Genomic DNA, 18,075 nt, shown 5'->3' on the forward strand with positions numbered 1-18,075 from the left:
TTTTTCCCACCTCAATGGGGACAAAATCTTTAAAATATTTACATAACAAAACCCCCAAAACAAACCAAAATATTCAGCTCAGGTCAACTGAAATATTTTGTTTCAATAATTTTGAAATGTTTCATTTCAATGTTGACCTTTTCTTCCTTTTTAACCCATGTTTAGTGTATTTATCTTACATTTTGAAATGAAAACTCATTTCAGCTGGAATATTTTGGGGGGTGTTTGTTTTTGTTTGTTTGTTTGAGGGGGGCGAACATTGACTTTTCAACCAGCTCTAAAGATTATTCATGTGAATAAGGAGAGCAAAATGGGCTCAAAGCATTAATAGTGTGATGTGTGGGATACCCACATCTCTCACTGAAATCAGTGGGAACTGAGGAGACACATCTCAGGAGATGAAGCCTTAAGATGCATCTTCCTTGTGCAGAGGTTTGTGAATTGGTCAGACGCATTGCAACGAAAGATAAAGACTGAAAACATTTCCCAAAATCCTCCTGACTGTAGAGCTGTTCTCAGATTTTCAGAAGCAAACACATTTACCATGTTCCTCCAGGAGTAGTCCTTCAAAAATCAGAAAATCTTTAAACAGTTTAAATCATCTGGAGATGATGTTACAAAATTCTGATACAAAAGCATGAAATGGATATACAAAATTGGGTCTCTAACCACCTGCAATTGATCAAATTAGTTAAGGGCAATTAAATAAAATAAAAAATAGGGGGAGATGTTTAAAGGTACAAAGGGTGGTGGGTGCCCAACTCCCACTGGAAGTTGGGTACCTAACTCCTACTTGTGCCTTTTTAAATATCACCTCTACTGTGCCATGTTATGTTTTAGTTTGTGCACAAACAAAATCAGGATTTAAATCTGTGCCTCACTCACAAACATGACTCAGGCTCTTAAGTGGATGTAGTACTTTGAATTGCCATGAAGAGCATGAAATCGACCAAAGTAGCTAAAGGCTATTAAATACAATAAAGACTTGGGGACATTTTCAAAGGCACAGAGGGAAGGTAGGTGTCCAAGTCCCACTACAAGATATTGGAAGTTGGGTACCTAACTTCTACTCGGTCATTTTAAACTATCACCCTATGTCATGTGATGTTTGTCTGTACACAAACAAAATCAGGTTTTAATACTGCTTCACTCACAAATGGTGAAGGTTTTTGGGGGTTTTTTTGTAGATTTAAAAGTAGCTGTCCAACAAAAAAAAACTTCAAAAACAGACTTCAAAGAGAAACTGCAGAGCTACAATTCATTTGCAAACTTAATACCATTAATTTGGGCTTGAATAGGGACTAGAAGTGGCTGGCTCACTACAAAAGCAATTTTCCCTCTCTTGGTATTGACACCTCCTCATCAGTTATTCCACCCTGACAGAATTGGCCTTATCAACACTGGTTCTCTACTTGTAAGGTAACTCCCTTCTCTTCATGTGCCAGTATATTTATGCCTATATCTGTAATTTTCACTCCATGCATTGAAGAAGTGGGGTTTTTTACCCATGAAAGCTTATGCCCAAATAAATCCATTTGTCTTTAACGTGCCATCGGACTCCTTGATATTCCTTTACAGTTTGGTGTCCTGGTTGGCTGCAATGCAACTATGACATTTCGTTCTGAATGTAGCCCAAGAGTGGAGGTTTCCGGTACTGAGGAGAGACAGTGGCAAAATGAATCTTGTGCTGACTCTTTACGCTCATGATATGATCTGCAAAAATTCAGTCACTAACTAGACAGTCTTTATACAGGGAACCTACTGAAGAGTTGTGTGGATCAGAAGCTGTTATTATGTAAGGTTTTAAGATGTGGCTAGAACATTCAAAGAGTTAGCCTTCATGTATCAATCCAGGGCTTTGAATGAGAGTTGGGTGGAAAATAGATTTTTCCATCCCTGTAATACTTTCAAGAGTTTCTTTTTCCCACCTCAAATGGGGACAAAAAGTCAAAATCTCAAAAAAATTCACACCAAAACGTCAGTCTAAACAAAAATTCGGCTCAGGCCAACTGAAACATTTTGTTTCAATAATATTGAAATGTCGTTTCAGTGTTGATGTTTTCTCCTTTTTAAGCCCCCTTTTTAGTATATTTAGATTATATTTTGAAAAAAAAATCATTTCTACTGGAATATTTTCTTTTGAAAATGTCACAATGTTGTGACAACTTTTGAAACTGTTTTTCAACTTTTTTTCAAGCCTGGAGAGTCATTGAATACATGTCTGTTTCATGAACCGTTTCAGTTTCAACAAACTGGCATCTTTCTATGAAAAAAATGATTTGTACAAAATTCCCAACCAGCTCTACTTTGAATGTCTGTGTCAACTGATGAACTCCATTTTGTTTTGGGAAGGCCATTTATGATTGTATGTATTTTGGGTTGGAGTATCCCTTCTGTATCAGATTTAACACATAGTGGACACACTATATCTGGAAAACTGTGACAGAGCAAGCAGTAGCCATCAGGGTTGAAGGGCTTAATCCCAGTGGGACAATGCTTCTCCTGGAAGCAAGCCCAGTGTCTTTAAATTACTCTTCTTATAAGGGGTGGAGCCTGGAAACTCCCTGGTGGATGTGCAAGGTAGAAAAAGGTGTCAGAGGTTGTTTTAAAAGAGGAATGGTCTCTAAGCCCAGGGGCTCTTTTGTAGCCAGGAACAGAACACCGAGCTGAAGAGAGTGGAGGCAGGAAGTACGTGGACTCCCCTAGGGACACTGCCCAAACCCCAGGACTCCTAGGGCAGCGAGGACTGTTCTGATAATTGAATTTCAGGTGTTTGTTGTTTTTCAAAAATCTGTAATTCTAAGGCTGCTTTTAAGAGTAAAGTCACCTGTGGTTAAGAAATTCTCTTTGCCTATACCTGTGATTCTTCTTTGCTGTCAGGTTGTCCCCAAAGAGGTTGAAAAACAAGCCCAGAGGCAAGGTTCACAACAGGATTTAGGTGCCTAGCTGCCCCTTTAGACACCTCAGTCCAAGATTTGGATCCTCAAAACCTCTATTCGGCTTCTGTCTAACCAGGGGCATCATTTGCTATGGTGTAAAGGGGCAATTGTGCCCCCCAAGACTTTGGTTTGCTCCTGCCCACGTTTTGCTGGTCTTTATGCCCCAGTCTGTCTTTCACTTTTTGCCCTCTCCAGACTTTCCAGGATATATCACATACAATGTTCTGTATGCTGGCACAACTGCCCCCGTCTCCCCCTGCACACACACATGCACAGAATTTGATGCCCTGTGCCTAAACCTGTAGGTGCCTAAATTTTGGCCAGTGGGCCTGTACAAAGCAACTTAAGACCTGTTGCCTAGTTCAAACCAAAGCCCTAGCAGGATGCTCAAGCTAGGGGATTTCCCACTATCTTTCCTGTGGGGCTAGAGCAGGTAGGCCATCTCAGAGGTTGTCCAAGAGCAGGCCTACCAGATCAGGCCCTGCAGGATTAGTTAGCACACTCACCCAAGATGTGGGTCATCTGGGTTTAAATTCCACAGTAGCCCATTTGGAGCAGGGATTTGATCATAGGTCTTCCACCTCCCAGGTAAATGCCTGAACCAGTGGGCTACAGAATATTATGTGAGGAGCTCTTCTCTCAGTATCTCTTCTTCAACCTGTTTGAGTTTACATGACCTACTTGAATAGTCATTCCAGCAAGGAGTGATTGAGACTCTAGAGCCCAGTGGTCGGGGCACTGACCTGGGAACTGGGTGACCCAATTTCCAGGCCCTGATCCAATGATTAAGTACTTCATACAAAGTGGAACACCTTTAATAGTAGACACTAAGAGGCCCCTCATAACAGAATGCTCCAGTGCTCAAGGGAGGAAGGAGACATGGGATCAAATCACTGCTCCATGTCAAGTGGAGTTGAGATTTGAACTCACATCCTGGGTGAATGCTCTAACTACAGATATATACAGATAAAAGGGACCCTTTCTGCAGTTGACCTGACTTAAGTACCCAGTTCTCTTTGAGGGCTAAGCTTAGACTATACATGTTTCCTCAGCATTTCCTACTGGTTGCTTTAGGCAGCACAGCATGTTGACATCTGTGAATCCCTTTTTAGGCATCCACCTCTCCCTGTGCATTGTACAAGGAGCCCGAGCACCTACATTGTGACTGTGGGTTTCACTAGGCAGCAGGGTGCTTAAAGTGAGGCATTGCAATGCTGAGTCTAAATCCCCTTTGGGATCTAACTCAGCACCCACAATCCTAGTGGAACTCTGTGAGTGCACAGTTGGATTGTGAAATCCCTGAGCCCTAGTAAAGGCACCAAACAAGAGGTCTGTCTTCATGTTCTGACCCAAGGCTCTGACTCCTAGCTCCTGATTCCAGCTGGGACCCTTGGCTCTGGCACCTGACCTCTGGCTCCAGTTCTGACCCTTGACTCGGATTCCTAGCTACTGATGTCAGCTCCAACCACTAGGCCTGACGCCTGCTGCAACCACTAGGCACAACCACCCATGTCCCAGTCACTGACAGAGCTGACCCCATGGCAAGTGTGAACAATCGGGACAGGGCTGGGGGGTAATAGGTGCCTATATAAGAAAAAGCCCCAAATATTGGGACTGTCCCTATAAAATCAGGACATCTGGTCACCCTATACAGAGACATATTAGGCTATGCTGATACAAAGGGGTCTTTAATCTAGAAGAGAAAGGCATAACAAGCACCAGTGGCTGGAAGTTAAAGGCAGAAAAATTCAAATTAGAAATAAGGCACACATTTCTTAATATGAGGGTGATTAACCAAATTAGACCAAATTCCCAACAGAAGTGTGAATTATCCATCCCTTGATGTCTTCAGATCAAGAATAGAAGCCTTTCTCATAGACTCATGGACATAAGAGACAATGTAGATCATCTGGAAGATGCTTTAACTAAACACAAGTTGGTGGACTCAATACAGGGGTAACTGGGTGAAATTCTATGGCCTGTGTTATACAAGACATGAGACTATATGGTCTAATGGTCCCTTTTGGCCTTAATATTTATAAATTTGTTAATCTAGGCCCAGATCCAAAAGGGTTTTAGGATCCCAACTCCCACGGAAATCAATGGGATGTAGGCACCTAAACATCTTGGTGAATCTGGGCCTTAGTCGTTACATAGCTTGCCTTCCTTCCCATGCAGTGGAATAGCAGCAATTCCACTGCTTTTAAATCCTGGCATGCTTACAATTTGGGAGGCTGGCATGACTCGTAGCCATGTGTATATATAAGGTTTTCAAGAGCTTTTATTTCAAAACAAGTAACTTTGATAGCAGCCTTCAACTATCTGAAGAGGGAAGGAATACTTGTGGCACCTTAGAGACTAACAAATTTATTAGAGCATAAGCTTTCGTGAGCTACAGCTCACTTCATCGGATGCATTTGGTGGAAAAAACAGAGGAGAGATTTATATACACACACACAGAGAACATGAAACAATGGGTTTATCATACACACTGTAAGGAGAGTGATCACTTAAAATAAGCCATCACCAACAGCAGGGGGGGGAAGGAGGAAAACCTTTCATGGTGACAAGCAGGTAGGCTAATTCCAGCAGTTAACAAGAATATCAGAGGAACAGTGGGGGGTGGGGTGGGAGGGAGAAATACCATGGGGAAATAGTTTTACTTTGTGTAATGACTCATCCATTCCCAGTCTCTATTCAAGCCTAAGTTAATTGTATCCAGTTTGCAAATTAATTCCAATTCAGCAGTCTCTCGTTGGAGTCTGTTTTTGAAGCTTTTTTGTTGAAGTATAGCCACTCTTAGGTCTGTGATCGAGTGACCAGAGAGATTGAAGTGTTCTCCAACTGGTTGTTGAATGTTATAATTCTTGACGTCTGATTTGTGTCCATTCATTCTTTTACGTAGAGACTGTCCAGTTTGGCCAATGTACATGGCAGAGGGGCATTGCTGGCACATGATGGCATATATCACATTGGTAGATGCGCAGGTGAACGAGCCTCTGATAGTACCCGCATGGCCCCACAGTATGCCAACATTTTTATGCCAACAAATCTCTCCTCTGTTTTTTCCACCAAATGCATCCGATGAAGTGAGCTGTAGCTCACGAAAGCTTATGCTCTAATAAATTTGTTAGTCTCTAAGGTGCCACAAGTACTCCTTTTCTTTTTGCGAATACAGACTAACACGGCTGCTACTCTGAAACCTGTGAAATATCTGAAGAGGGGTTCCAAAGAGGATGGAGCTCGGATGTTCTCTATTATCGACCACCTGACCAAAACAGTGATAGTGATGATGAAATGCTAAGGGAGATTAGAGAGGCTATCAAAATAAAGAACTCAATAATAGTGGGGGATCTCAATTATCCCCATATTGACTCGGTACATGTCAAGTTAGTATGAAATGCAGAGACAGCATTTCTTGATACTTTAAATGACTGCTTCTTGGAGCTGCTGGTACAGGAACCCACAAGGGGAGAAGCAACTCTTTATTTAGTCCTGAGTGGAGTGTGGGATCTGGTCCAAGAGGTAACTATAACAGGACCACTTGGAAATAGTGACCATAATATAATAACATTAAACAGGGGAGTTTGAGTTGGAGTTCTGTTGGAGGAGAAGGTAGTTGTACTTGGTTTTGTATTTTTAGTATTTGTGTGTGTGTGTGTAGGAGCTTTGTGCTGGGAGAGCAGCTGAGCCCTGCTTAGGGGGTGGGGCTTTGTGCTGGGAGAGCAGCTGAGCCCTGCTTAGGGGGTGGGGCTTCTGACTAGAGGTCCTATAAAGGTAGCCAGCCAGTCTGGCAGCGGCACAGGAGCTAGCAAACAGAGCTCTAGACAGGGGAGTTTGAGGGGGAGTTTGTATTGTGGTGCTTGTTTGGGGTTTGTTTTTGCTGGGGGGGAGGGTGGTCTTTCTGATGTGGCTTGTGTTTCCCAGATTAACAGGATTTAGGTGGGAAGGCGATGACAGATACAGAGGCAGCTGTGGGAGTGACTCCTGTAGTGGAAGACACATTGAGGATGACTGGATGTGGAAGCTGTGGTATGTACATGATCCTGGAGGGGGGACCTGGTAAGAGTTTTGTCTGCATGAAATGCCGTCTGAAAGAGCTGATGGAGGAAAATATCCGAGGTTTGGAGATGCAGGCGGAAAATCTCACTGAGTTTAGGAAGGGGTTTGAGCAGATGATGGAGCAAAGATATGAGGTATCTGAAGGGAAAAGCTCAGACTCCCGGATGGAAGCAGGGCTGGGGAATTTTGAGGGGAGACTGGGTGAGGAAAGTGGTCAGTGGAAGCATGTGACTAAAAGAACCAGGCAGAGGAAAAGACGGGCTAGTGAAGGAGAAATAGAGCTTAGGAATAGGTTTGCAGAGTTGGAAAATGAAGAAGGGGCTCAGCAGGTACTTGTTGAAGGTGGAAGGGTAAGGAAGAAGAGAAGAGAGGCTAGTCCTATAGGAAAAGCGGAAGAGTCAAGGGAGACTACACCAAATATGAACCCCAGGAGGATACAGGATGGGTTGAAGAGGATTATAAGGGAAAATAGGAATGGAAAGAACTTGCAGCCAGAGGGAACAGGGGAGAGAGTGGAGAATAGCACTGTCACCAGGAAAAGGCAGGTCTATGTGATTGGGGACTCTTTATTGAGAAGAATAGACAAGCCTGTAACTAGAGCTGATCCAGGGAATAGAAGGGTATGCTGTCTTCTGGGTGCCAAGATACGGGATGTAGACCTGAGGTTGAAAAGGATACTAAAGAAAGCGGGAAAGAATCCCCTAATTATCCTTCATGTGGGAACAAATGATACGGCTAGATTCTTGCTGGAAAGTAGTAAGGGAGACTATGCTAGGCTGGGGAAGCTGCTTAAGGAAATTGAGGCTCAGGTGATCTTTAGCGGGATCCTTCCTGTTCCTAGAGAAGGGCAACAAAGGTGTGACAAGATTATGACTGTCAACAGATGGCTTAGGCAGTGGTGCTATAAGGAGGGCTTTGGGATGTATGGCCACTGGGAGGCATTCACGGACAGAGGACAGTTCTCTCGGGATGGACTTCATCTGAGTAGGGAAGGAAATAGACTTCAAGGATCAAGGCTGGCACAACTGATAAAGAGAGCTTTAAACTAGGAATTTGGGGGAGATGGTTGGGAGATGTCCAGGAAATATCCACGCCAGATTTTAGCATTGAAAGGGAAGAAGACGAAGTAAGAAAGGATACAGCCGTGGGTAGGATAATGTATATGAGGAGCGAGGGCGGTGTGGATACTAGTCTAATACGTTATACTGGCTGTAGAATGACTGTGCCTAACAGGGTACAAAATGTGAGTGAGGCCAAACAGCAAAAATTAAGATGTTTGTACACCAATGCGAGGAGCCTAGATAACAAAATGGAGGAACTAGAGCTACTGGTGCAGGAAGTGAAACCAGATATTATAGGGATAACAGAAACATGGTGGAATAGTAGTCATAACTGGACTACAGGTATTGAAGGGTATGTGCAGTTTAGGAAAGACAGAAACAAAGGTAAAAGTGGTGGAGTAGCATTGTATATCAATGATGAGGTAGAATGTAAAGAAATAAGAAGCGATGCAATAAATAAGACAGAATCCGTCTGAGCAAAAATTACATTGGGGAAGAAAACTAGTAAAGCCTCTCCTACGATAGTACTTGGGGTGTGCTCTAGACCTCTGGGATCTAATTTGGATATGGATAGAGCCCTTTTTAATGTTTTTAATCCAGTAAATACTAATGGAAACTGCATGATCATGGGAGACTTTAACTTTCCAGATATAGACTGGAGGACCAGTGCTAGTAATAATAATAGGGCTCAGATTTTCCTAGATGCGATAGCTGATGGATTCCTTCATGAAGTAGTTGCTGAACCTACTAGAGGGGATGCCATTTTAGATTTAATTTTGGTGTGTAGCGAGGACATCATAGAAGAAATGGTTGTAGGGGACAATCTTGGCTCAAGTGATCATGAGCTAATTCAGTTCAAACTAAATGGAAGGATTAACAAAAATAAATCTGCAACTAGGGTTTTTGATTTCAAAAGGGCTGACTTTCAAACATTAAGGAAATTAGTTAGGGAAGTGGACTGGACTGTAGAATTTATGGATCTAAAGGTAGAGGAGGCCTGGGATTACTTTAAATCATATATGCAGAAGCTATCGGAAGCCTGTATCCCAAGAAAGGGGAAAAAATTCATAGGAAGGAGTTGTAGACCAAGCTGGATGAGCAAGCATCTTAGAGAGGTGATTCAGAAGAAGCAGAAAACATACAGGGAGTGGAAGATGGGAGGGATCAGCAAGGAAAGCTACCTAATTGAGGTCAGAACATATAGGGATAAAGTGAGACAGGCTAAAAGTCGAGTAGAGTTGGACCTTGCAAAGGGAATTAAAACGAATAGTAAAAGGTTCTATAGCCATATAAATAAGAAGAAAACTAAGAAGGAAGAAGTGGGGCCGCTTAACACTGAGGATGGAGTGGAGGTTAAAGATAATCTAGGCATGGCCCAATATCTAAACAAATACTTTGCCTCAGTCTTTAATAAGGCTAAAGAGGATCTTGGGGATAATGGTAGCGTGACAAATGGGAATGAGGATATGGAGGTAGATATTACCATATCTGAGGTAGAAGCGAAACTCAAACAGCTTAATGGGACTAAATCGGGGGGCCCAGATAATCTTCATCCAAGAATATTAAAGGAATTGGCACCTGAAATTGCAAGCCCATTAGCAAGAATTTTTAATGAATCTGTAAACTCAGGAGTAGTACCGAATGATTGGAGAATTGCTAATATAGTTCCTATTTTTAAGAAAGGAAAAAAAAAAGTGATCCGGGTAACTACAGGCCTGTTAGTTTGACATCAGTAGTATGCAAGGTCCTGCAAAAATTTTGAAGGAGAAATTAGTTAAGGACATTGAAGTCAATGGTAAATGGGATAAAATACAACATGGTTTTACAAAAGGTAGATCGTGCCAAACCAACCTAATCTCCTTTTTTGAAAAAGTAACAGATTTTTTTAGATAAAGGAAATGCAGTGGATCTAATTTACCTAGATTTCAGTAAGGCATTTGATACCGTGCCACATGGGGAATTATTAGTTAAATTGGAGAAGATGGGGATCAATATGAACATCAAAAGGTGGATAAGGAATTGGTTAAAGAGGAGACTACAACGGGTCCTACTGAAAGGCGAACTGTCAGGTTGGAGGGAGGTTTCCAGTGGAGTTCCTCAGGGGTCGGTTTTGGGACCAATCTTATTTAATCTTTTATTACTGACCTTGGCACAAAAAGTGGGAGTGTGCTAATAAAGTTTGCAGATGATACAAAGCTAGGAGGTATTGCCAATTCGGAGAAGAATCGGGCTATTATACAGGAGGATCTGGATGACCTTGTAAACTGGACTAATAATAATAGGATGAAATGTAATAGTGAGAAGTGTAAGGTTATGCATTTAGGGATTAATAACAAGAATTTTAGTTATAAGTTGGGGATGCATCAATTAGAAGTAACAGAAGAGGAGAAGGACCTTGGAGTATTGGTTGATCATAGGATGACTATGAGCTGCCAATGTGATATGGCTGTGAAAAAAGCTAATGCGGTTTTGGGATGCATCAGGAGAGGCATTTCCAGTAGGGATAAGGAGGTTTTAGTACCGTTATACAAGGCACTGGTGAGACCTCACCTAGAATACTGTGTGCAGTTCTGGTCTCCCATGTTTAAAAAGGATGAATTCAAACTGGAGCAGGTACAGAGAAGGGCTACTAGGATGATCCGAGGAATGGAAAACTTGTCTTATGAAAGGAGACTTAAAGAGCTGGGCTTGTTTAGCCTAACTAAAAGAAGGTTGAGGGGAGATATGATTGCTCTCTATAAATATATCAGAGGGATAAATACAGGAGAGGGAGAGGAATTATTTCAGCTCAGCACCAATGTGGACACAAGAACAAATGGGTATAAACTGGCCACCAGGAAGTTTAGACTTGAAATCAGATGAAGGTTTTTAACCATCAGAGGAGTGAAGTTTTGGAATAGCCTTCCAAGGGAAGCGGTGGGGGCAAAAGATCTATCTGGATTTAAGATTCTACTCAATAAGTTTATGGAGGAGATGGTATGATGGGATAATGGTATTTTGGTAAGTAATTGATCTTTATATATTCAAGGTAAATAGAACTAATCCCCTGAGATGGGATATTAGATGGATGTAATCTGAGTTACCCAGGAAAGAATTTTCTGTAGTATCTGGCTGATGAATCTTGCCCATATGCTCAGGGTTTAGCTGAGGGCCATATTTGGGGTTGGGAAGGAATTTTCCTCCAGGGCAGATTGGAGAGGCCCTGGAGGTTTTTCGCCTTCCTCTGTAGCATGGGGCATGGTTGTCTTGAGGGAGGCTTCTCTGCTCCTTGAAGTCCTTAAACCATGATTTAAGGACTTCAATAGCTCAGACATAGGTGAGGTTTTTCATAGGAGTGGGTGGGTGAGATTCTGTGGCCTGCGTTGTGCAGGAGGTCAGAATAGATGATCAGAATGGTCCCTTCTGACCGTAGTATCTATGAAACTATGAATTCCTTTGGTCGGAAGAACACCTCAACAGCCCAAGACTGTGGCATTTAATTTCAGAAGGGGGAACTATGCAAAAATGAGGAGGTTAGTTAAACATAAATTAAAAGGTACAGTGTCTAGAGTGAAATCCCTGCCATCTGCATGGACACTTTTCAAAGACACCATAATAGAGGCTCAACTTAAATTTATATCCCAATTTAAACACATTAAAGGAACTAAAAAAGAGCCACCGTGGCTTAATAACCATGTAAAAGAAGTCGTGAGAGACAAAAAGGCATCTTTTAAAAAGTGGAAGTCAAATCCTACTGAGGTAAATAAACACTGCCCAATTAAGTGTAAAAATGTAATAAGAAAAGCCAAAAAGGAGTTTGAAGAACAGCTAGCCAAAAACTCAAAAGGTAATAACAAAATCTTTTTTAAGTACATCAGAAGCAGGAAGCCTGCTAAACAACCAGTGGGGCCCCTGGATGATCGAGATACAAAAGGAGCACTTAAAGACGATAAAATAATTGCAGAAAAACTAAATGAATTCTTTATTTCAGTCTTCATGGCTGAGGATGTTAGGGAGATTCCCAAACCTGAGCCATCTTTTGTAGGTGACAAATCTGAGGAATTGTCACAGATTGAAGTGCCACTAGAGAAGGTTTTGGAATTAATTGATAAACTGAACAGTAACAAGTCACTGGGACCAGATGGCATTCACCCAAGAGTTCTGAAAGAACTCAAATGTGTAATTGTGGAGTTATTAACTCGGGTTTGTAACCTGTCCTTTAAATCAGCTACTGTACCCAATGACTGGAAGATAGCTAATGTAATGCCAATATTTAAAAAGGGCTCGAGAGGTGATCCCAGCAATTACAGACTGGTAAGTCTAACGTCAGTACCGGGCAAATTAGTTGAAACAATAGTAAAGAATGTTCACATGGAACCCTTCTCCACTTCGGCCTTCAAAGTTCTCATTTGAATATTTGCTACTACCACCAAGATCTGCACCTGCGGCGGCTCCGCCCGTGCCCTAGACTTCAAGGCACACCATAGCGGCCCTCCTACTCGTCGCAGCGTAGCCCCCGCAGCTCTCATTGCTGCCTTCGGAATGGCGCTCACCTATCTCTTAGGACTGACTGACCCATGTTCAACTGTAAAGAATAAAATTGTCAGACACATACAAGAACACAAATTGTTTGGCAAAAGTCAACATGGTTTCGGTAAAGGGAAATCATGTCTTACTAATCTATTAGAGTTCTTTGAAGGTGTCAACAAACATGTGGACAAGGGGGATCCAGTGGACATTGTGTACCTAGATTTCCCGAAAGCCTTTGACAAGGTCCCTCACCCAAAGGCTCTTATGTAAATTGAGTTATCATGGGATAAGAGGGAAGATCCTCTCATGGATTGAGAACTGGTTAAAAGACAGGGAACAAAGGGTAGGGATAAATGGTAAATTTTCAGAATGGAGAGGGGCTACTAGTGGTGTTCCCCAAGGGTCAGTCCTAGGACCAATCCTATTCAAGTTATTCATAAATGATCTGGAGAAAGGGGTAAACAGTGAGGTGGCAAAGTTTGCAGATGATATTAAACTGCTCAAGATAGTTAAGACCAAAGCAGACTGTGAAGAACTTCAGAAAGATCTCAAAACTTAGTGATGGAGCAACAAAATGGGGCAAATGATATTTAATGTGGATAAGTGGATAAATGTAAAAAGTAATGCACATCGGAAAAAATAACCCCAACTATACATACAATATGATGGAGGCTAATTTAGCTACAACTAATCAGGAAAAAGAACTTGGAGTCATCATGGATAGTTCTCTGAAGACATCCACGCAGTGTGCAGTGGCAGTCAAAAAAGCAAAGAGGATGTTAGGAATCATTAAAAAAGGGATAGAGAATAAGATGGAGAATATCTTATTGCCCTTATATAAATGCATGGTATGCCCACATCTTGAATACTGCATACAGATGTGGTCTCCTCATCTCAAAAAAGATATTCTGGCATTAGAAAAGGTTCAGAGAAGGGCAATTCAAGGATTAATTCTGAAGCACTTAGAGGAAAGGAAAATGATCAGGAACAGTCAGCATGGATTCACCAAGGGCAAGTCATGCCTGGCTAATCTAATTGCCTTCTATGATGAGATAACTGGTTCTGTGGATGAGGGAAAAGCAGTGGATGTGTTATTCCTTGACTTTAGCAAAGCTTTTGATATGGTCTCCCACAGTATTCTTACCAGCAAGTTAAAGAAGTATGGGCTGGATGAGTGGACTATCAGGTGGATAGAAAGCTGGCTAGATCATCAGGCTCATAGAATATCAGGGTTGGGTCATCTAGTCCAACCCCCTACTCAAAGCAGGACCAATCCCAAATTTTTGCCCCAGATCCCTAAATGGCCCCCTCAAGGATTGAATTTACAACCCTAGGTTTAGTAGGGCAATGCTCAAACCACTGAGTTATCCCTCCCACAAGTAGTTCCATGTCTACTTGGCAGTCGGTATCAAGCAGAGTGCCCTCAGGGTTGGTCCTGGGGCTGGTTTTGTTCAATATCTTCATTAATGATCTGGAGGATGATGTGGCCTATACCCTCAGCAAGTTTGGAGATAACACTAAACTGGGTCGAGTGGTAGATATGCTGGAGCATAGGGATAGGATACAGAGGGACCTAGACCAATCAGAGGATTGGGCCAAAAGAAATCTGATGAGGTTCAACAAGGACAAGTGCAGAGTCCTGTAGTTAGGATGGAAGAATCCCATGCACCGCTACAGACTAGGGACCAAATGGCTAGGCAGCAATTCTGCAAAAAAGGACCTAGGGGTTACAGTGGATAAAAGGCTGGATATGAGTCAACAGTGTGCCCTTGTTGCCAAGAAGGCTAACGGCATTTTGGGCTATATAAGTAGGAGCATTGCCAGCAGATCGTGGGATGTGATCGTTCCCCTGTATTCGACACTGGTGAGGCCTCATCTGGAGTACTGTGTCCAGTTTTGGGCCCCACACTACAAGAAGGATGTGGAAAAATTGGAAAGTGTCCAGCAGAGGGCAACACAAATGATTAGGGGCCTGCATCACATGATTTATGAGGAGAGGCTGAGGGAACTGGGATTGTTTAGTCTTCAGAAGAGAAGAATGAGGGGGGATTTGATAGTTGTTTTCAACTACCTGAAGGGGGGTTCCAAAGAGGATGGATCTAGACTGTTCTCAGTGGTAGCAGATGTCAGAACAAGGAGTGATGGTTGCAGTGGGGAAGGTTTAGGTTGGATATTAGGAAAAACTTTTTCACTAGGAGGGTGGTGAAGCACTGGAATGTGTTTCCTAGGGAGGTGGTGGAATCACCTTCCTTTGAGGTTTTTAAGGTCAGGCTTGACAAAGCCCTGGCTGGGATGATTTAGTTGGGGATTGGTCCTGCTTTGAGCAGGGGGTTGGACTAGATGATCTCCTGAGGTCCCTTCCCTGATATTCTATGATTCTATGAACTAAAATGATTAGGGGGTTGGAACGGGTCCCATATGAGGAGACATTAAAGAGGCTACGACTTTTCAGCTTGGAAAAGAAAAGACTAAGGGGGGATATGATAGAGGTATATAAAATCATGAGTGGTGTGGAGAAAGTGAATAAGGAAAAGTTATTTACTTGTTCCCATAATGTAAGAACTAGGGGCTACCAAATGAAATTAATGGGCAGCAGGTTTAAAACAAATAAAAGGAAGTTCTTTTTCACACAGTGCACAATCAACCTGTGGAACTCGTTGCCTGAAGAGATTGTGAAGGCTAGGACTATAATAGGGTTTAAGAGAACGAGATAAATTCATGGAGGTTAAGTCCATTAATGGATATTAGCCAGGATGAGTAAGGAATGGTGTTCCTAGCCTCTGTTTGTCAGAGGGTGGAGATGGATGGCTACTTATAGACTGTGATCAAGTCACATCCTAACTTTCCCTTAAAAAATAAAGCTAAATAGATTGAGCTCTTTGAGTCTATCACTTTCATGTATTATGATATAGTCTTTAATTATATGATCACCTGTGTCATTCAGTGCACAGGATGGATGCACATGTGGACAGAATTAAGGTTACTTTGGCAACTGTATATCTGGCATAGTTTAACTTTCAACTGTTTGACTTTGCAACCTAAAGAACTTCCTTTTAACAAAGCTTTTTATATGTACTTTCCAGGATTGTTTAAATACATTTAATACCTTTGCACTCCCTGTCCAACCAAAGATCAAGGGTGTTTCGACTGAGGACCCCAATTTCAGCAAGATATTTAAACTAAGGCTAAACTTTAAGAACATGAATAATCCCATTGATTTCAATGTTTATGTATATATTCTTCCCTGACTTACTCCCTGTGCAATCCAGTTGACCTCAATATATATAATTCCAGTTAAGAACATAAGAACGGCCATACTGGGTCAGACCAATGGTCCATCTAGCCCAGTATCCTGTCTGCCAACAATGGTCAATTATATTGCAGGGGGTGTCTGTATGGGTAGACCTGTGTCATTAGGCTTACCCTTTTTTAACAATACACACTATATCATCAAACAAAAATATTATGCATGGCAGTTAGCACTTGCTAATATTTTAGATGAGCCTGCTTCAGGATCATGCTGTTTCCTGTGATTTCCTGAAATAGAAAAAAAATATATAAAGTATTTAATCTAGGCATGCAGATACTTTTCCAGTTACTGTTCAGCACATGTACCATATAGGATCATCTTATCCAATTTACCAAACAAAAGATTCAGAAAAAGAATGTAATCTTCCAGTCAGTAAAGGTTTCCCTTTTTCTTCAACCTAAAAGAACATCTACAGTCCATAACAAGTACACACCACATTTCACGGCAGTGTCATTCTTTGTTACTCCGAATTGATAGTTTCAGTGTTCTTTGGAATGCCATGCAAGTCACTAAGAACACAATCTTTCAAGACACTGAACACTATTATCTTGCTTCAGTAATGCACTGTGTGCCGAGTAGAGTGGAACAATCACTTCCCAGGTCTTACATATAATACTGTTGCTAATACATTCCAAACTGTTATTAGCCTTTTTTCACAGCTGCACCACATTATTGGCTCATATTCAATTTGTCATCCATTATAACCCTCAGATCCTTTTCAGCAGCAATACCACCTGGCAAATTATTCCCCGTTTTGTAGTTGTGCATTTGATTTTTTCCTTCCTACGCCTAGTACTTTGCACTTGTCTTTACTGAATTCAGAATCTGCTTTACTTAGCAGCTTGACAGCTTTTCCCAACTGAAACTGACAATGTCTGGCAAGATGTCTCTTCCTCCCTTTTCCTTTAATCACCAGCCCTGCCCCCTGCACTCACACACCCAACCACCCACTCCACAAAACAAAATAAAGGCCAAATTGTGCCTCACCCTTATGTGGACATAAAGGGTTCAACAAACCATCTCCCTCGGGCACCATATTATAAGGATCAAACACAACTTCAGACTTTGGGACATCTGCCCTTCCTATCTCACCTCTTACTAGCCTGTGAGTGGGACTGATGCAGTGGAGGAATGTACTGAACCTCATGGACTGGTCTTGCATTCCTCCTGCGGCCCAAGCACTCCACAGGGCAATGTAGCATGGGACACTGAGAAGTTGCACTGTTGTTTTATCACTCAAGTTTTTAAATTTGAGCATTATAAAATAATGGGTTAATTGACTTGTTACTGCTCTGTCCTGAATACCAGCCAGAGCCTCCTAACTGTTTGCAGCCAGACCCTTCCTGAGGGCTGGGCTTATAGACAATTCTGTTCTACCCTGATTGTAGGCTAGAGCCCTCTGACTGTTTGGTGCCCCACCTGGTTGGAGGACCAGGGCCCCTCAACACAGTACTGTGCTATCCTGCCAAGTGACAGGAACCCAGGTGATAATTCCCTCCTGAACTGTCCCCTTCCAGAGAACTTCTATTGAGGGGGTGTGGCTTCCCTCCCAGATGGACAGTGGGACAGCTGCAACTGCTTTACAGTAAGTAACCTGTATTTCTTCTTCCAGTGGCCAACTGAGGGTACTGGTTTGGGTAGAGGACACCAGTCTGGGACTCCAGGCAGAGGCATTTACCGAGAGGCAGATCTATATATGAAAATGATCATACTCTTGTTACTGGCACAAAATGCCCGAGGCAGGCAAAAGCTGGATTCGTTGCCCAGTGTGCATCGCCCAATAATCACAATGGGGTGGAGAAGTAGAAAAGTTTATTTGAAGCTTCAAGTGGTACAGGGAGACAACAATCTCAAATCCTGCACACCAGTGCAAGCCGTTACACATATTTTATACAGGTTTCAGAGTAGCAGCCGTGTTAGTCTGTATTCGCAAAAAGAAAAGGAGTACTTGTGGCACCTTAGAGACTAACAAATTTATTTGAGCATAAGCTTTCATGAGCTACAGCTCACTTCATCGGATGCATTTTATACATTCATTCTTTAGCATGCTTATCCAATAGCAAGCTGTCCTAAGTATCCATATAGCCAATCCAGTATACTGGCCAGTTCCCCTTTTTCCTGTTATCTATTCCCCCATATATGGTGTTGTTTGTTCAGCACTGTCTAACATTCCTGTCCTGCTTGACCTAATCTT

General features: G+C 42.2%; 1 long non-coding RNA gene across 1 annotated transcript; it reads left to right on the plus strand.

The window, feature by feature from the left end:
• The first annotated feature begins 151 nt into the window (after positions 1 to 151).
• LOC122457284 lies at positions 152 to 12,476 on the plus strand. The gene is made up of 3 exons (XR_006276754.1): positions 152 to 164; positions 5,847 to 5,849; positions 12,404 to 12,476. It is a non-coding gene; the product is annotated as an uncharacterized LOC122457284 (long non-coding RNA).
• Positions 12,477 to 18,075: the final 5,599 nt, after the last annotated feature.

This window comes from Dermochelys coriacea, chromosome 23 (genome assembly GCF_009764565.3).
Source record: "Dermochelys coriacea isolate rDerCor1 chromosome 23, rDerCor1.pri.v4, whole genome shotgun sequence".
Classification (NCBI taxonomy): Eukaryota; Metazoa; Chordata; order Testudines; family Dermochelyidae; genus Dermochelys; species Dermochelys coriacea.